Below are 16850 nucleotides of genomic sequence, written 5' to 3'. Positions count from 1 at the left end.
TGAAGGGAAAGTCTGGCTCTGCTGTAAGCTCACATTCTGATGTCCATTTCTACGATAAGATCTTTTAGCATCTTCTGCCTGCTTGCTGCATATGTCTTCCTCAGAAACACGACTGAAGTTATTGAAGAGCTTTATTCAATCTGAATGATGTTTGCACGTTACACCACTCTTTGTAGTGACTACATCTCTTTAAGAACAGGCAGTGCGCTTCCAGTCAAATGTATATGTGTGAAAATTGTGTTATGAGATTTTCATTACTGAGGTGTGAAAAGGAGGTGGGTGTTGTGGAGGAAGGGTGGACACATACACCCCTGAAAGAAACCACTCTTGATTTCAGACAAAGGGGAGGGAATGTTCAAAGGCAGTGCACTGCTCATTTTTATTTGTGCTTCAGTCTTTAAAAAAAAGGTAGAGTGAAAGAGAGAGACACAAGATTACATTTACTTGGCTGATGCTCTTATCCAGAGTGACTTACAATTTGATCATTTTACACAGGTAGGCCAAGGTGATGTTAGGAGTCTTGCCCAAGGACTCTTATTGGTATAGTGTAGGGTGCTTGAACCCCAGTCTACAGTGTAGAAAGCAGAGGTGTTAACCACTACACTAATCAACCACTAAATGGCATAATTATTTGTTTGGCCTTAAAGAGTTAATATTTACTGAACTGCTGATTTGCTCTAATGAGAAGAGAAGAAGTGCTGTGAGATCTGGGAAGTTGCAGTTGCTTTACTTTCTCTGTTGTCTTTTCTCCTGAATATCATTGTAATGTCCATGCTTTGTTTCACATCTACTGGTATTACATTCATTACAGGCTTTTGACATATGAGACACATACATTTGCTGAGGCTCTTAATAAAAGGGAATTAAAATTTTCATCTCACCAAAATTGCCAGTTCTTAATGTCAGGTGTGTGCTGTATGTCTGTAGCTTTGACTAAGCCAAATACCAGCATGAGGTGAAAAGAAAAACTGCAATGTTGGCAACCAGGCCACTCATAACTAAATGAGAAGCCATGAGCCTCTTAAAATCTGTCCGTGGGCCAGATTTGGCCCTGAGGCCAGACACCCCTGGTATAGTGAGAGCATCAGTGACTGCATGTTTTAAACTCCTCTGTGATTGTAGCCTTTTGTTCTCATATCGCTATGTTACATCTTTTTTCAAAAGAAACTGAAATTTTCCACTTTGCTGTTGCTGTTGTTAGTTTGCTGCTGGTTGATTTATTCATTCTTCCCACTAGCACTATCCAGTGTAATCCTCCATTGCTAACATTACTGATACTACTAATGATTCTGGCTTCAGAGGTGTGTTCTGCTCGTGAATGATACTTGAGACTCAACATACATCAATAATAAACAAATTCACCATGGCAGTAGCTGGAAATGGTTTTGGGCTTATCAAGACAAACATTTATCAAGACAATTACTGTTAGCAACAATTGCTGTTAGCAACAATCACTGTCAGCTACAATCGCTGTCAGCTACAATCGCTGTAAGCAACAATTGCTGTTAGCGACAACTGCTGTCAGCACATGAGCAGCTGGGCTTTAGGCTGGAGTACTGTTGATGTGTTGAGGGGAACTAGATAAATATGGTAATGACATAACAAAAAACAATGGCATTAATCATTTATCACATTAATATATTATTAACATGTACATTTTGACACCACAAATATATGTTCTCACTGGCCACTTTATTAAGTTCACCTTGTATCTACACTGTGTCCATTTTATCAGGTCTGCTTACCATATAGGTGCACTTTGCTGTTTCACAATGTTTTGTATAGTGCATCTGTTTTATTTATCTGGTATTAGCATGTAGATACAAGCCAGGTGTCTCTTATAAAATGCTCATATATATATATATATATATATATATATATATATATATATATATAGTTTAGAACTCTTTATCAGGGCTTCTTAAACCAATGTGAAAAATAAAATTTTTTGGAATTTGTTGTTTTCTTAAAAGTAGTTTTCATAAAGTAGCTGCTTTCTTGTAAGCTAGTTAGAAGAACAAGAGTTTGGTTCCAGATTTCCTCTGGACACCCCAAAGCATTGCATGGATTTACTCAATTTTACCGCCAGCACACATGATACAACTAATTAGCCAAACCAGGTATTAGAGGATAACTATAAATAATACTCTAGGTTGCCATGAGGAGAGGGTTGGAAATGATTAAGCAGTAAACACTTTGACATTCATAAATCTCTATTTAAATTTTTATTTAGTAATGTGTATATATAAAATGTTCATGTTAATATTCTGACCAAATAAACACTTACCAGATTAAAAAATATTTATTATAAATATATAAATATTTATATTATATAAATATTTATATATGTATTAAAATTATTAGTTATTTTTCAAAATTTCTGAAATTAAAAGTTTTTACACTTCCATATTCCAGGTATTCCTCATAAAACATGTTTGTGACGAGGCGATTTGAATTTTTAAAAATGTTTTTACACATTTTAAGAAATTGCAGTTTTTGTGTCACTACCCCAGTTTTTCATAAGCGGGGTCAAAAATGACCCCAAGCATTTCCTACAGAATCTCAAGGGTTTGCTTTGGGAACTTTTTGATTCTTACCAACTGTGAATGTCAGGATACATTTTCTGTCCCATTTACACATCTGATGCCTGCATTCTCACCACCAGGAGGTCACAGCAGCATACATGTAAGTATTATCTTCATTTATCAACTCCAAGCCTTTTCTGTCATAGAGTATCATGTTGGTCAACAAAGTAGACACTAGTTAGCTAACTACAAAATAATGTTAGTAGTAATGTTAGTATTGTGTCAGCTGGCTTACTCAGCTAGCTAACATTACACTAGCTTAGTAAGCTAGCTGATATTACTGCATTTGTTATGTAGAGACTCACTGTATTCATGATTTCTTGTAATAAAAGTTAACCTGTTAGGTAACCTATTATATCATTATTGATATATTGTCCGTCAGCTGTGCAGTGGATTCAGACACACAGGTCACAACATCACCACAGATAACTTCTTCACCAGTGTGCCTCTTGCAGAGCATCTCCTGGAGAAGGGTCTGACTATTGTGGGAACATTGCGACAGAACAAGCCAGACATCCCTCCAGTGATGAAGGCTGCCAAGTTGATCAGCTATATCAGAAAAAAGGGAAAGGCTGTTCTGCTTCTCAGCACAATGCACCACAGCAAGAAATTGGATGAAAACAGCCAAAAGAAAAAACCAGAAGCAATCCTCTTCTACAACCAGACCAAAGGAGGTGTAGATACCATTGAGCAGATGGTTATCAACTACACCTGCAAGCGCCAGACACAGAGGTGGCCCATGGTGCTGTGGTACAACATGATCGATATAGCCACTCTAAACGCCTACTCATTTTTCAGGGCTCAGCACCCTGAAATTTCCACAGGAATCACCAACGCACGGCGACATTTCCTCACATAGCTCTCAAAGGACCTTGTAACTCCTCACATGAAAAGTCGACTGGAAGGTACCCCGAACCTACCAACCTACATGACCTAAGCAATGGGAAGGTGTGGAGTGACAAAAACTGCAAACCAGCAACAGGAGAGAGGCACAGAGGGCAGACGGAAGAGAAAGAGGTGCCAGATGTGTCCAAGAAACAAAGACCGCAAAGCCACCAATTGCTTTTGGAAATGCAGTACCCCAGCGTGCAATGGTCACAGCCAAAAGCAAATAGTTTGTGACAATTGCACACAGTGAATAGAGAAAATAATTTTGTGTGGGCAAATGTGAGTGGACAGTGTTCTGGTATTATGTATGTTCATTTTCTTTTTTGTCCTGCAGACACATGGGCATACTAACAATAATTTTTGATGTTATTTCTTGTGAAAAAAATTTATAAAAGTTATACATATGCATGTTAAATGTAAAATCAGTATTTTGTTGACCCAAGTATAATAAATATAATCACCTTTAACCAAAATTAAAGGCATTTTTTTTAATTCATTGCAAAAACACATTGATTCTAATTGGGGTCATTTTTGACCCCACTCATGGAAGAGTGTAGGTATTGGTCGTTCATGCATCGAAGGGTTAAAATAATTTTTCAAGTAGTTCAAGTCTGGTGTAAAATTTAGACTGCTCTTATAGTGTCTTGGCAATGTTGCATAAAAAGCGGTGATGCCTGTGTAGCCCATTGAACTGCACAGTGAGAGAGAAAGAGCAAGAGAGAAGCGGGGAGGAGGGAGGGGCTGAAGCTGTGAGAAGACAAAGTGGATTGGTGGACTGGTTCACGACAGAAGGAGGAAAGAGGGCTACGCTTTCGAATGGGGGAGAGGGAGTGGGAGAGAGAGAAAGAGCGAGAGAGAGGGACCGACCCATCCTACTGCGACAGGCTGCCTGACTAACAAAGCTGTGTCAGGAGAAGAGGAGGCAGAGAATTTAGCTCCAGCTCTGAAAACACACGGTCGTGTTGCAGGTCGTTCGGCAGAGCCTCAACGGTAAACTGCCTGCTCATCCTCACAGAGTGAAGGTAAGAGCTAGAACCATAATTATGCTCTCTCTCTCTTTCTCTCTCTCTGTGGCTTTCTCTGCGGTTGACCAGCAATAAAAACAGTGAAATGAAAACAGTGTGTACAGTGTAAAAATATCCACTATCCACTCATATCCACTAGCTGACTGCGCATTAGCATCGTCAGCCTGACGTACGTTCTCGATGCCGTTAGCTTAGCCCCGGTGACTGAAAATGAGATCCAGTCCGTGTCTGTTTATATCAGAAACGCCTGGCAGCTACGAGTATTGGCTTTAGGACGGTGCCGGTGGAGGAGATGCTCAGGTAGCTTTGATTCCTCTTCGCTTTATAGACGAGACCTGCTGTTAGTTAATTAATGTTCCATTCCACAGCTTTCTTCACTTTTAGGAAGGATTTCTTTCTGTTAGTTCATGTAGTTAGCAGCCCCTGTCTTATTCGTCTTTAGCGTGGAGATGTCCTACTAAAAACGTAACATTCACCTAGTTTTCACTCTGTGTATGACTGTGCCCTGTGCCAGCTGGACATGGTGGAGCTGGCACAGCTCACAACACACATACACACCTAGCTAACGTTACCTACACACAGGTGCACTGGCTCTTCCACACTGTGCTACCTTCTATGTCTAAAGAGGCAAAGTGACATTATGACAGCCACTAATCTGATTTTCGCATTTAAGACATTCTTTTCATTATCAACCCAATTTTTGTTTAACTCGTAATTTCACTGATTCAAAAATCAACGTCAACTCAACATTTTAGTGAGAAAAGGTTAAAAGATACAACAAGCCTTATCAAAGTATCTTGCATTAGACTGCTATAGACACTATGGTAAAAGGAAAGCGCATCGACTGGAGCTCATCCGTGCCTTCAATAGAGTCTTTCTGTGGCCACATGCAAACTTAGGACAAGAGATAACGGGCCAAAGTTTCAGCATTAACTGCTTTGTTCAGATCTCATAGACTGAAGGAATGATGGCAGCTCTTCTGAGAGATTTGCTGATAACCCTCAAATTTAGACATGGAGAATGCTTTTCATTCTCTACCATAGTCTTGGTTCTTGTTCAGCATTAAACAACATAGCTTTTGTTCATAACTTGTGACAGACATTAGTGTAACACCAGTCATAAGTAATTGAGTCATTGTAAATGGACTGTAATTTTAGTCACATTCTCCAGTTGTGATGCATTCTCTAGTCCAGTTGCTTCTTGGGTTCCTCTTTGCAGTATGCATTTGGATTTCTTTGTGTTTTTGTATTTACCCCATTTCCAAATTTTATCTCCTGTCGTTTACTCTTGTCCTCCGTACTCCTGAAGTAGGTGCTGTAAATTCAGTTTGGATTTGGTCTCATAAAGCTAGCAGACTACAAAGAGTCTGATAAACAAGACTGTATAATAGAGGTACATCAGTCAGGGTTTTTAATAGCTTATTTAGATTTTGATAACGATTTCATTACAGCAAATTCTCCCAGTTTTGTGTGATTTTACTGATTATTTTAAGCAACAGGCAAAAACACAGAGTCTTTAGTGTCATTTCTCTTTAGACTGCCTTTTCACTCCAGGCATTCATGGCCGTGACTACTGATTATATTAGTAATTGAACAATCTTTTAATCATTTAGACAAATAATTGAGTAATCAAAGTTTGAAAAGGCAAAACATTGGGATGGAACATTCCCCCTCTCTATTTGTTCCTAAATTGTAATTGGCTTAGATGTAGGAAAAGCCTTGAGTTGGTATAGAATCTTTACATTATGTGGGTCTTCATTTTTTATGTCCCTGTTGTTACTGAATAATAAGCCTTAATGCAACAAGTCTAGGATTTTAAGGGATTAAACTATAAAAAGTTCTTCTCACTTGTGCATCTCATTTACAAAAAAGATATTCTTTTGAGAAATATCCATTAACAGGTTCTTCAGGGACCCAAAAGTGGTTGTTATATGGCACCTAAAAGTTAGTTGTTCTGTGTAATTCTCAGAATCTATCTCAGTGAAGAATTGTTTGAGTTAAGCAGCACAATCAGATCTAGTTGAGGGTGAGACACTTGTCCTGAGAGTGAATATCGGATAGGACTTGAAAGTATTTGGGTAGATGGGACAGTGAAAGCCTTGCGTGACAGACGCTGCAGAAACAGCAGCAGTGGCAACAGCCAAGTAAATTAAAGCTCAGTGAAGCAGCGTTGGAAAGCACGCAGTGGACTGCTAATACTGGGCTGCCTCTGGCCAGCAGTCACAACCAGCAATGCGCTGTGTGCTCAGGTGTTCATCCAGAACTGAAAATGAAGGAGGGGGGAAGGAGAACGAGATTGAGAGAGAGAACAACAAAATGAAAGAATGCATGAGGGTGAACAATATCTCTCCGAGATTCCATTAACAAGCCACTCAAGGATGAGTGCACCAATATTTATGAGCCAAATGTTTCCGAAGATGCTGATTATAATTCAGCCAAGCTGTGGTTCATCCAGGGACTTGCCTACGACCTGGAAGTATTTATAAAGTAATCCATGTAAATATAGCCTCGAACTCCATGGGAATGAGGGCATGTGCTATATCTGCCCTGGCTCATGAAACATTCAGTAGATTCCCGTTTTCCAAAAGAGATTGAGTTCAGGGATGGGGTGCTGGCTGAGCTTGGGGAGCTTTTTGGAGAGCGGCTAATGTTTGAGGAGATCTCAAGGGCATCCTCTTGTGGATTTAGCTTTATTAGTTTACTCACTATCTGTTCCTCAGATCTATTGAGTTCTCACTACAGTAAAGGCAGAGCAACCTCAGGTTATTTACATCTCTTTCTTTGTCTCAGTCATACACTGGCAATAGCCGCTTCATGGTCAGTGTCTCAAGCTGTTGTGTATTGCACATCAGTCTTGTCGCTGTAAGGTCAAGTTGAAGGATATTTTGGATCGATAAACCTATTTCTACAACATAATGGAAAGTGGTCGTGCCAGTCATGTGTGTTTCAAAATGAGTACAGTTCCAACCTTCAGTAATTGTCTGTTAGGATTCCATTAACTTTACTATATGTCAGTATTGAGAATATATCTGGGCTATATCGTTTTGGCTCTGATTGGGGTCTCACCGATATATCGGTTGGATGATATCAGTTGATGTTGTAGGTATAGTGGATTTATCAGTATTGCCAAAATTTCACAGATAAACCACAATATGTAGTGGTGTGTTTCAGTGTAGCCAAATATTTGTTTCATGGTATAACATATGGCTATATATGTAAATGAGGAAGGTTTTTGATTGAAGCTTTGTCTTCATCAGAATTATATTTTGCTACTTTGGTTCACTAAAAAAGGTCTGAAGATGAACATGGTGTAAATGTTATTTTTAAAAATCTAATTTTTCATTCAGAGGCCTAAATTGCTTTTGAGACTAATAAAACATCGCAGTATGTCATGCTGTAATACATGTAACATATATTTGAAAAATTTCAGTAGAACCTAGGGATGCAGCTATCCAATATTTTATTTCTGAATATTGAATATTATCACAAAATTTCACTCTGGTGATTGAATGAAAGCTTTTTAGTTTTTCTTTTTGTTTTTAGTTGATTTATTTTTACTTCTGCATGAACTACTTATTTTCTTTCCAGTTTTATTTTTCATCATTTTATTTAGATGTTCCTTTAAGTGAAACATATAAGATGTGACACAGTACTGGAAAAAGTAGATACAGCACAAATGCTATTTCTGGGGTTGCACCCAGAGTGGAAACACTGAACAGTTTGCTGTACTGTTTTAAAGTGAAGAGCGGAGCAAGGAAGCAGCAGAAACAGTTTTTTAACCAAAAATATAATAACATTCTTGGTTAACTTTTATAAGTGAACAGTTAAGTGACTGTTTCTGTGTACTGAAGTGTTTTAAGCCATGCAAGCACAGCTTTCAACTGAAGCATGTGCTAAAGTAAATGATGTTGGACACTCAGTGTAGTTTCCTAGAGCTCTAAACAGCTTGCAAGTAGTTGTCTGGCTTTTGTTTATTCTTGGAAATAAATGCAGCTGAGAGTATAAAAGAATAGCAATTCCAAGCAGTAGAAAATGTGTGTTTCCTTTCAAATTGCTAAAAAGTGGTGCTTGGAACTGCATGGCTTCATAAAAAGTATTAGTTATTTGAATGTTCAAATATTTGAATTATCAAATGTAGGAAATATTGCTCTGTGCAGAAATATTTGCATTATTTCGGATTTTATTTGTTTCTGATGTTTATATGAGTTTAAGAATTGTAATAATAGAGAATTGCTCATAATATTTGACTAAAGCTGTCATTCAGATTAGTCAGTAAAGCACTGTTTAATTAAATCTATTGGAATATTTTATATTTGATCATACTAAATTATGTTATCCAACATTATCAGTTATAGAAATGCTTTTTACACTTGATATGAGTCTTTATTGATCACTCTTCCCTATCCTCACTGTGTTCTCCCTTGACTGTGCTTTGACCAAACATGACAGATGTGTGTGAGAGAGTGCCAGTATTACAAGGAAATGTGTTCTCAGAGGTTTGCGAGGGCGTAAGAGCAAAGGTTACAGAGGAGCTTGGTATTCTTGGGATACAACAGCATTTTTAATCTCTCAACATGTACACCTTCAACATGAGGGGGCATTTCTAAATTTGTATATCTATTGTATCAGGTTTATCTGCTCTCTATGAAGCGTCTCTGGGAGATGACCTTTTCATCTTCTTACATTGTATAATAGATGGTGTGAGAATGAGCTGCTCCTTTAAAGAACTGAGAATGCTGTGATGATGTGGGATGGAATTAGATTAGGGTTTGCTGGGAGCACATTTCGTCTAGCTGCTGAAAAATGACCCTGTCCAGAGCCCTTAGCCCATAAAACCAAGACAGTAAGTATCATGCATTTACTGCTCTGAATTATTCATACCAAAACGTCCCACAGAATTTAACAGCTTCTTCGTCCAGAGGGCTTGGATTTCTTTAACCCTAACTTAAATACATCCAGGTCACCAGTGCCTTAGGGGATTGTTGTATTCACTACAAATTCTCTCACCCTTCTTTGCAAGAGCACTAATAAATAATGCTGGATACATGGAGAGCCTGTTAGTCATAGTGGTCAGAGGTCTCAAGGTCAAATATGCCTACGTCCAGGGCAAAAAGGTCAGGCATCTCTACATCTGCTGTGTCGAGATCTATCTCCCAGCAAGAATGGCGGGTTTTGTGTGTGAGTGAAGAAGTGGTGGTTGAGAACTGGAAAAGATGGAGGTTCCTTTATCTTTACTGTTAAGGTCTTTAGCACAGATGAGGCTCTGTTTACTTCTGGCAGCAGAAAGTACGAACATAAAGCTACATTGTCTTTTGGGCAGACACAGATGTTTCGTTTGTTACTGAGAACATGCCCTGTTCTCACTGAAGTCACTGAGCATGGTCACCGCTGTCCATGGCTCCAGCGTCATTTGGCACTCAGTGGGTCTTGTCGCAGTGGGTGTGTAATGGAGAGGAGAGAGAGTGCTCTGTCCTGTCACTCAGAGTGATGGAAAAATCTCAATAGCCTGACTGGTGCCGGAGATATGGAACAAGCATTCTCATCTGAAATTTCGATATGTATTTTACTCCCTTAAACTGCTAGAGCCTGTATGTGGGTTATCACTTCAGTTTCTCACTCCCCTAACTACAATGCGTAGATAAATGAGTTTCATAGTTCGTTGCTAATCCTGTACTAATTTGTACAACATTTACATTTATTCAGTTAGCAGATGCTCTTCTACAGAATATGCATACTATGGACGGGCATTTCTGAGTTGATATCTGAATTTATATGTCATAAAAAAAAAAAAAAAAAACACAGGACTCATGGTGAAACTTTCATTCAACTAATTGCATGTTGTAAGTTCTTTGCAGCATAATTTCCATGCAACTTGACAGTTATATCAGGCAAATTCAAAAACAAAGTTGCATGCAACAGATTCAGTTACTCCACTAGTGAGCTTGCAATGTTTTAATACAACATATCATTCTTACTTCATCTCAAGTCATCCACAAGGTGTTATTGACATATTTGCTTTGATATGTTTATAATCTTTGTATATTTTTCTAGCTAACATTGCTGTTTGTTTATGTGTATTTATCAGTTCTTTACCATATCTTTGAAGTATTTTTTTAGTCTGTTCTGTGTACGTTAAGCCACTAAAATTAAGTTCACCGAAGAGTGCATCTCGATTTCCTTTTTTGCAATAATTTTGATTCTTTCGTTTCCAAAGAGCTCTGTGTAAATTATTTCTGAGTAAAAGGCTCTGAGCGCTGTGTTTTAAAGGGAATCAAAAGAGGAGTGAATCTAGACATGTATATCACAGTAACAGCAGGCTAACAGAGAAAAATAAACAGTGGCACAAGTAGCCATACAAACAGCTGTTATCCTTAGCTGGCTAATTAACTCAGCTGTTTAGGAGATGTTAGCTTCAGGGAACTTACATTTGTCATCATGGTTCAGGAAACTGAACCTTGAGTCAGTTGGCTGTTTTATTTTCTTGTTCATTTAATGTCGGTTGACATGATCACGTGATGCGTATCACCATTTCGATTAGCTGTTTCATGAAGCTTGTTTTAAATGTTTTACATTACATAACTGCAGTTATGTTTCATGTATGTTTAAAGTAACTAAAATTGCCTGAAATTTTTACTGTGTAAAGTTAGCCTTAGACTTTGGTGAAAGAAACAGAAAGGCCAGGCAAAATGGAGTTCAGGGAAAAGCTCATTCTATTACTGTGGAGCAAGGATGTTGGCAGAGACCACACCTTGCATGCATAGTCACTGAATTATAAGTCCTAATATTAATAACTGAATAATAATCCTTCAGGTTAAGGAGTAAAAGATTGAAAGGTAGCTGGATGCCCTTGAATTTCATATTCCCTGCTCAATCCATAGGGAATCGGAGAGAGTTCTCCCACTCTACTGTCTTGATGGATAAAACATGAAAGTCTTTTCTGATGTAGTTTGAACTGTTTGACATGTTAAGGAACCAGGCATTAAACACCATGAAAAAGTTCTGAATACAGAAAGAGGAATTCTGTAAAACAAACGTAAACGTAAGAATAAGGAGGAAGAAAATCTGTTAGATTGAATTATGTTTCCAGTCTGTGAAAGGTCACTTGAATGCAAGCCTATCCTTTCCTCGAAAGGGCAAGACTTACCATCACCCTCTATCAGGACTACAGCACATCACTGGCATGCTTTGCCTTGGCATGCCGACAGCACTTGCAGACTGTCATGTTGATATTTCAGTTACAGACTGGCTGGCAAACTCCCATGAGGCTGTTTGACTCTCTCAGGTCTCTTGCTCTCACACTTTCTCTCACACCACTTTCAGGCATGGCGGTTGACTCCAGTGGCCCGACAAACACCATCTTGTGCACCATCTGCATGGCAAGGGGGTGGGAAGGGTGCACCATTATGCACATGGATGCAAGTCATGACAATCAGAGCAGGTGGCACACTGCTGGCCTAAGCTGCTGCTGTGGCCTCACTGTGTACATACAGTACATGCATGCAGAAAGCATGCGGTCTAAAAGGGATATTAACTCATGCTGTGACCTTAGTCCTTCTGTGCCAATATCATATGCATTTGTTTGCTTGCTCAAAATGGTAGTTAAAAAATAAAAAAACAGAAATTGCTAGACCATTTTCTTTAGTTTTTAAAACGGCCATGGTGACATTTTTTCAATCTGTGTAAATTGGGTACACAGCAAAATTCTCTGCCTTGTAGATTGCCTCATCTCAGTACCAATTAGACTCCAATTCTTTTACATCACAACAATTAGTTTGTAATTATGTATTATAGCATGAAGTGCTACCACTGTGCTGCTGCAGTGTAAGTTTCTAATTGCTTTTGCTTAATCACAAGAAACCTACAGTAACAAGTAAGTCTAGCTCCACTGAGGCTTTACTATCTCTCAGCTCCATTTGGTGAACTGCTGGACACTTATGCAAAGCAAAACTGTAAGAAAGGGCATTTATTCTGAGGGTGTGTGAAATCCAAGCCGTTTGAACCATAGTGCTTGATTGGTTTCAGTTTTCCACAGGAGTCGGGGTAAAAAGGGATGCTCTCAGCTCCGGCTATTTCTCTGTTTCTCCTCACTGTGCTATTTGAGCTTGTGTGCCTGTTATCCATAGCACTTTTTAGCGCACTGCCTTACTCCTTTCTTCTTTCTGACACCACCCATTAGTTAGACATCACTGTATTACAGCTATTGGCCAGCCATGGCTTCATAACAACTGTTTGTACCCAGATTCTCCTTGTTGCAAATCTTTTGGCTGAGATAAGGGATTGTCTAAGATGCTTTAAAGATTTAATCTTGTTATTTTGGCCGTACTATGTGACAGCATGGTGAAATATTGAAGAAGTCATTGTTAAATAATGCATCACAGAGTTGACAGCTATTTATTTGCCTTTGTGTTAGCAGCGTCAAATCTGCTTATGAGTACAGGCCTAATGGCGTGAGATGTACCCTTTTCCCTTATGGAGACAATGGCAGGAGAATACACTGGGGAGGATGACTGTCATTAAATTACATTAAGTGAAAACCAATGACCTCTTGTGTAATAGTCGCATTCTTTGACAAGTTGTCTAACCTCCAGTCCATTAGCATGAAAAAAAGATTGTGATTGCGATATGTAGCACTGTGGTAAATAACAAAGGGTCACTCTGATGGCAGAGAGTAGGTTGATATACCGATACATAATGCAATTTTTTAAGTTGAATTCATATTACTCCCATTTAAAACAAGAATCCATATAGTAATATTACTTTTTAATAGAATCCTTTCATAGACTCAAAAACACAAGTAAGAGCTTTATTACAAATGCAAATAATAAAGTATTAAGAATAATAGAGAAAAACAGAATTGTAGAGATAAAAAAGATTGTGTGCATGCATGAAAAGCAGAAAACATCTTGTGTTACAATTAGGAAACAGTGAGAGAACAGGTGGATCTAAAGTTTTGATTTGAAAGAGGAAATACTTGCAACTTGCAAAAAACTCGGAGGCATTAAGGTAACACATTCCAGACTTTGGGAGAAGTGGCACTGTAAGAACACCTGTATCAGATCTGAGTGGGCAAACAGAGGGCTAGTAGTTCAGAGAATTAGGGAGGAACAAGTCAGTGAAGTGCTTTAGATGTAATGGTAAGTATTCTGAACAGGGCGTGCTGGACAGGCCATAACTGGAAGCCAGTAAAGTTGTTGGAGGATGAGAGAGATATGGACAGATTTCCTGGTGTGGGTATTAAGTAGCAGAGTTCTAGATATATTGCAGTTTGCTCAAAGATTTGAGGCAGAAACCTGAAGATGAATTGAGTAAATGTGATGTGAACCTATGGAAACGTGAACCAGTGTTTCTGCATCTGGTAAGTAGCTTATATATGACTGAAAATAAAATATAGAGTCAAAGATAATTCCAAGGTTTCTAGCAATAGTGGAAGGAGTTACAGTTATGCCATCCAAATCAATGAAAAGCTCACTAGCCTTGGTCCAGACCTGGTCTTGTCGTAGTTGAACTTTTTTTGTTGGATGACATCCAGTGTTTAATATCATGTAAAAGCTAAATAAAGACCTATACACAGTGTTTCCTCTAGGGCTATTTTCAACAGCTGTGACGGGCCCCCAAACCTACCCCCTCCATCTCTCCACCCTTCGGCTTCTTTTCTTTACTGTCAAGCCCCTGTAAAACAGGTGGAGATGATCAGTTTTACCTGTTTCACTCAATACATTTTCTCACTGTAAAGTTGTAAACAAACAAGATATACTTGTTTGTCCTTAAGAGTAACTATTTCTTGTTGGTTAGCTGGCTAGCATTAACACATTACAACAGGTTTGCACAGAACAAAAAAAAATGATTATGACCCACTTTATTCATATTACAGATCACCACTGTCCACAAAATTCCACAAAATGTAAAACTGAACTTAATTGCATTTCAAAATAAGGTCAACCCAGCCCCCTCACGAAGTGCTAAAATTGTCTGAATAGTCCTCCAGACTGACAACCATTTTGTTAAGGACTTTGACTTTGCAGAGTTTTGTGATTGCAGCTTCATGACACACATAAAATTCTGAAGCAAAATTATGAATGTATAAAAAATATACAGTGGAAACACTTCTATTTATGCCTAATGTTGGCCTAATGTGGCTCTTTTGAAAGTCCCTGTTTTAGAGTTGAATATCTTGCAGTGCCCTCCCATGTTCAAATATGTTTAAATAAATTATTACTTATTATTCCAAATTATGAAATACTCTTTTCAGGATGCAACCTACCTGTCTTCATTCACATCTCTGTTCAAATCTCTGTTGTTTTCACTGTGTTATTGTTGTTCCATTTATACTTAAATGTTTACCTGCATTGTCCTTTTGTTTAATGTGTTGTTTAATGTGTTGATGTTCTTTCATTGTAAAGCGTACTTGAGCTTGGGAAAGGCGCAATATAAATAAAAGTGATGATGATGAAAGTGATGATGATGAAATGTCTTTAAAAGAAACTTTCTGCCTTGTTGGAAAAATAAACATTTCCTTTGCTTTGAAGCTCATAATTTGTGGATTCACTCTATTTCAAACTCTCAAATTTTATTTGGTGCTTTTTGAAAATACTGTATTTATTTTTTGTATATATAGTCTAACTCATGGAAGTTTTCTTTTGCACCATTACACGTGCAGCTGAAAAACACTGCCTCAACGCTAAAATAATAATATTGGTTAGGATTGAAGATGTTGTTGTCTAAAAAATGGACAAATCAGCCAAACTTTGGGAGTTAGTGGATGCTGTTTTGAGAAATTGGTACAAAGAAAGACTGCACAAAGACGATTTGAAGTGCCCCCTTGTTAGTAAACAGATTGATGTGTCAGTTAGTATTCCTGCTATGCCTGAAGATTAGAGAGATAATGATCTTGCACTAAAAAGGTAGCAGATCTTCTTGTCACTGCTCATTACAGTCTGTTCTTTAAATTTCAGTCATGCTTTGCCGTCCTGCTTCAACTTAATGTCATGCTTCGAATGTCACAAATTTAGCCTAACTAAATAAGTTATAATGAGAATGAGCTTTGCAGATGTGATGTAGCACATTCTTGATTGATGTACCAAAATGGCAAATTTGCATTTCAAATCGTTGCACAAATAGCCAGGCAGGCCAGCTCATGGCTGTGCACAAACACACAGAGCAACAAGCCTCACAACAAACACTGAAGCATGGTGTGAATACTTATAAAGCAATATCCAAGTTGTCATAGCTCCTGCACTGTTTACTGAAGAGGCAATTATGTGAGTTTATATAACCTGGAGCCACTGGTGGCTTTTTAAGGGGCATTTTTTGAAGTGGTGTGAGAAAGGATGGTTCGTAAACATAATCAAAACCATATTATGAGTAGAGCACCACACATAGAAACCACAGATGACGTCTGGTATATAAGAATTATCATGATCTTGGTTTGTAACATCATGCATAATGATGTTCTCATCATGTGTGTCTTTTCAAAAAATGCAATTTCAGCATTTTTGGTATTTGTTCTGCAAAGCAGTGGAGATGTCATTTGCCTGCATAAAGCATTATTATAATTCCTCTCACAGCTGCTCTTTTAAACTCTCTCTTCTAAAATTGTGCTTTATCTGCAATAGGGGCTGCATATTTATACAGAGACCAGAGTACAGCTGAGACTGGCAGGCTAGTTTTTAGATCACATGGAGAATGGATTTCTGAAAGGCTGTTTGATGTTCGCTAAGGATGTTTGAGCCTGTGAAGGGCCTTGTTTTTTCTCCTTAGCAAAGAATCTGCTAGCTATTTTCTCAAGACTGGGTTTTTTTTGTGGCTTGCTTCATTTAATGTGTTTGTCTTTCAGCATCCGAAACACGTTCATGGTCTGTTGACAGAGGCATGGATGGAGGTCACTGGGGCAACTGTGCCAGGAAATATGTTGCTTGATCAAATATTCCTTAGATGATAATGTTTTTATGTGTTTCCTGTACTGGTCCCGCCCCTACTCTCCTAGAGTCCTACCCCAAACATGCCACCTGCTGTGAAGACACCATTTGGGACGCTGCACGCCATCAGCAGATGTTGGGGCAGCACTGAAAGCTATATCGCCTTAGGCCATCTTTGAGTCATTTGTGGCACATTCCTTTTTTTATAGTGAAACAAAGGAAGGAAAAGGTGGAGGGATAAGAATGGTTAAAGAGAGCTGGAAATATTTGTACATTTGTACCAATTATGGACCCCTACATAACTATCACAGTGTAGCCTCCACAACCTCAGCATCCACCTCAGTCAGAGGGCAAAAAACTTGCCATTTATTCTCTGAAATCCTGTTGTTGTTTGGCTAAGAGGTGGGTGGCTGAAGTGCTACAATGTCTGCGCCTAGA

The 16850-nt window shown here is 38.5% G+C and overlaps 1 protein-coding gene across 1 annotated transcript in view; it reads left to right on the top strand.

Moving 5' to 3' along the window:
* The first annotated feature begins 4314 nt into the window (after positions 1–4314).
* Positions 4315–16850, top strand: part of cntn2 (contactin 2) — a 48804-nt gene continuing 36268 nt past the window's right edge. Inside the window, exon 1 of the mRNA XM_017694675.2 lies at positions 4315–4495. The gene's annotated coding sequence lies outside the window, so the exon portion shown is untranslated. The remainder of the gene's footprint in view (positions 4496–16850) is intronic.

Source organism: Pygocentrus nattereri, chromosome 21 (assembly GCF_015220715.1).
Source record: "Pygocentrus nattereri isolate fPygNat1 chromosome 21, fPygNat1.pri, whole genome shotgun sequence".
Taxonomy (NCBI): Eukaryota; Metazoa; Chordata; class Actinopteri; order Characiformes; family Serrasalmidae; genus Pygocentrus; species Pygocentrus nattereri.
The sequence above is the reverse complement of the archived record's forward strand: the minus strand, read 5'-3'. Positions and strand labels throughout refer to the sequence as shown.